Below are 3624 nucleotides of genomic sequence, written 5' to 3' on the forward strand. Positions count from 1 at the left end.
GAGTTCTTTTTGTGAAGAAGAAGGATGTAACGGACTGACTTTGTGTCGACTACCGTCCATTGAACAAGAAGACCATAAAGAACAAGTACCCACTTCCCAACATCAATGAGATGTTTGAACAACTCAAAGGTGCTCAAGTATTCTCCAAGCTTGATCTCCGTATGGGCTATCACCGGATTCGCATTCGTGAAGAGGATATCCCCAAGACAGCATTCAGAACTAGCTATGGTTCATATGAATATACTGTCATGTCTTTCGGCCTCGTCAACGCTCCCCCGACATTCTCTCGCATGATGAACTTCATCTTCAACGCCTACACAAATGACTTCGTCTTGGTCTACCTCGATGACATTTTGGTCTTTTCCAAGAACAAGGAGGATCATGCCAAGCACTTGCATTTGGTGCTCGATAAGCTCAGAGAACATCAGTTCTATGCCAAGTTTTCAAAGTGCGAGTTTTGGCTCGATGAGGTTCTCTATCTTGGGCATATCATTTCTGCCAAGGGCATAGCGGTGAATCCTGAGAAGGTGTCTGCAATTGTGAATTGGGAACCACCTCAGAACATGAAGCAACTCCGCAGCTTCCTTTGTCTCGCAAGCTATTGTTGAAGGTTCATCGAGAAACTCTCTAAGATCGCGAAGCCTCTTTCCAACCTTCTCCAGAAGCACGTCAAGTACATTTGGTCTCCTGAATGTGACATCGCTTTCAACACCCTGAAAGAGAAGCGAGTCACTGCTCCAGTTCTGACTCCTCCTGATAAATCCAAACCGTTTGAGGTCTTCTGTGATGCTTCCCTTCAAGGTCTTGGTGCAGTGTTGATGCAAGAGAAGAAAGTTGTGGTCTATACCTCTTGCCAGTTGAAGCCCAACGAAAAGAACTACCCACTCATGACCTCGAGTTGGCGGGAGTTGTTCATGCTCTGTTAACTTGGGGACATCTCTTATTGGGACGAAAAGTGGACATCTTCACTGCTCATAAGAGTCTCAAGTACATCTTCACTCAGGCCAACCTCAACCTCAGACAAACTCGTTGGGTCGAAATGATTCAAGAGTATAATCCGAGTATCGAATATACTCCAGGCAAGGCCAATGTAATTGTTGACGCATTGAGCAGGAAGGCTTACTACAACAGTATGATTGTCAAGCCTTACCAACCTGAGCTTTGTGAAGCTTTCCGCAAACTCAACCTTCAAGTTGTTCTGCAAGGTTTCCTCACCAACCTCCAAGTTTCTCCTACTTTGGATGATCAGATTCGCGAGGCTCAACTTCTTGATGCTATGGTGAAGAAGGTGAAGATTGGGATTGTCAAGAGCCAACCCAAGTACAAGTGCTATCATCTTGATGACAAGGATACTCTATTCTTCGAGGATCACATTGTTGTGCCTAAAGGTGATCTTCGTAAAGTCATTATGAACGAGGCTCACAATTCACTCCTCTCAATTCACCCTGGAAGTACAAAGATGTACCAGGACCTCAAGCAGTCGTATTGGTGGACTCGAATGAAGCGCGAGATTGCTTAGTTCATGAATGAATGTGATGTCTGCAGAAGAGTGAAAGTAGAACACCAACGACCAGCTGGTCTAATCCAACCTCTTGCCATTCCAGAATGGAAGTTTGTACACATTGAGATAGACTTCGTGACTGGATTTCCAAAGTCCAAGCATGGCAATGATGCTATCTTCGTTGTCATCGACAAACTCACTAAAGTGGCTCATTTCCTTCCAATCAAAGAATCTATCACAGCAGCTCAATTGGCAGAGCTATATACCTCCCGGATTGCCTCTCTGCACGGCATTCCGCAGTTGATTTCTTCAGATCATGGTAGCATCTTCACCTCGAAGTTTTGGGATTCTTTTCAGAAGGCCTTGGGCACCAACATCCGTTTCAGCACAGCTTTTCATCCTCAAACTAGTGGCCAAGTCAAGCGTGTCAATCAGATTCTTGAAGATATGCTCAGGGCTTGCGTCATCTCCTTCAGTATGAAGTGGGAAGATTGTCTTCCATATGCCGAGTTCTCCTACAACAACAGCTTTCAAGAGAGTTCGGGCAAGGCCCCATTCGAAATTCTCTATGGCAGGAAGTGTCGTACTCCTCTTAACTGGTCAGAGACTGGTGAACGTCAACTTCTTGGTAATGAATTGACCATAGAGGCTGAGAAAATGTGCAAAGTCATTTGTGATAACCTAAAAGCCGCGCAATCGCGCCAGAAGAGTTACTATGATAGCAAGCATCGTGATTTGGCTTTCGAGATCGGAGACCACGTCTACCTCCGCGTCTCTCCAATGAAAGGTACTCGTCGCTTCGGTATCAAAGGGAAGCTTGCCCCTAGATACGTGGGTCCTTTCAAGATCGTCAGCAAGAGAGGCGATCTCGCCTATCAACTTGATCTTCCCTCCAACTTTGCAAACGTGCACGACGTGTTCCACGTGTCTCAACTCTGCAAATGCTTCAAGACCCCTGACCGCACCGTCGACTTTGAAGACATTGATCTCCAAGAAGACCTATCTTATCGTGAGCACCCCGTTGCTATTCTTGAAGCAACTGAGCGCAAGACTCGCAACAAGTCTATCAAATTCCTCAAAGTCAAGTGGTCACACCATTCCGACCGTGAAGCCACCTGGGAACGCGAGGATCACCTCCGTTCTGAGTACCCGGAGTTTTTCTAGTCCTAGATCTCGGGACGAGATCCTTTTGTAGTGGTGGAGTGTTGTAACACCCCAGATGTAATTTACCTTATTTGTATTCCAACTCTTGCCGGTGAGCTCCGCCGCCGCAGCCGTCCCACTTTGGCGAGCTCCCCGTTGCCCGACGCGCCACCAAGCCACGCCGACGCCGCGCTCGACCGCCGCGGTCGCCACCCCGGCCTCCTCCTCACCTCCTCGCCCCGAAGAGCCCCAAGTCCGGTGACGCCCCCCTGCTTCTCCGGTGAACTCGAGCAACTCCGGCGGCTACAGTAACTGCTACAGTGCCCGGATCCCGATCTGGATCTAGATCTCGGTTGACCCCAAACCCTAATTCCATATATTTTTTGGCATACTTTGACATGCCATAACTCTGCATCCGTAGCTCCGATTCATGCGTGTAGCATATCAAAATGTTCGCCTCGACGAGTACATCATTTCATCTCATTGCATCATTTTCATTTGAGCTCGTCTTGATGCTCGAAATGTCGTTGGAAGAGGGTTGTGTGATGATTATGTCAGATCTGTTTCAGCAAATGGCCTTTTGTCATTTTTGCCATGATTAATGTGTGCATGCTATGATCCTGAGCTCTACATGTGTTTTGTAGAATGCCATGTTATCTTTACAGGGGTGTATGCCATGTATTTTTGTGATCTTTGTGGTGACTAGGACAAGCATGCAAAGTAGCTTACTTAATGATGCTGATTTCAGGGACTTAGAATTTCACTAAGTCCTTGTCCTGCTGTTATTTTTATGCCATATGTTCATGTTGTTTCCTAGTGATCCGTGCCTATTTTGAGGATGATCAGTAAGGATGTTTTGTTAATATTGTGGTGTCTATCCATCCATGTCCTTGTTTGCAATTATGGAGCCCCCTAGCTTGAGTCAATCGAGCTCTACTTTTTCTATAAAATGTTCCTGGTAGGTTATTAACATGTTTAGC

The sequence above is a fragment of the Triticum aestivum genome, chromosome 1A, assembly GCF_018294505.1.
Source record: "Triticum aestivum cultivar Chinese Spring chromosome 1A, IWGSC CS RefSeq v2.1, whole genome shotgun sequence".
Taxonomy (NCBI): Eukaryota; Viridiplantae; Streptophyta; class Magnoliopsida; order Poales; family Poaceae; genus Triticum; species Triticum aestivum.